We start from the raw sequence: 416 nt of genomic DNA on the forward strand, positions 1-416 counted from the left end.
TTGTAATTGTCTTTGAAATTTCCTTTGTGCTTCTGGTTAGATTTACTCCAAAGTATTTAAACTTGTGATTAGGTATTGTGAAAGTGATTGTTTTCTTAGCTCCAGCTCTGTATTCTCTTTGGCACTGTAGAGAATTCCAACTGATTTTTGTATGTTGATCTTGTATCCTGTCAAATATGTCCAATAGTTTTTTTGCTGCGTCTTTAGGGTTTTCTAAGTATACTATCCTATCATCTGCACAGAGAGATAATTTTACCTCCTTTCTACCAATTTGGATACCTCTTTTGTCCTTCTCTTTTCTTATGGCTATCGCTAATATTTCCAATACAATATTGAATAAGAGAGGTGATAGTGGGCATCCTTGCGTAGTTCCTGTTCTCAAAGGGAATGCCTTTAACCTCTCTCCATTGAGAACA

Source organism: Elephantulus edwardii, unplaced genomic scaffold (assembly GCF_000299155.1).
Source record: "Elephantulus edwardii isolate Elephantulus edwardi_28Jun2011 unplaced genomic scaffold, EleEdw1.0 scaffold00016, whole genome shotgun sequence".
NCBI lineage: Eukaryota > Metazoa > Chordata > Mammalia > Macroscelidea > Macroscelididae > Elephantulus > Elephantulus edwardii.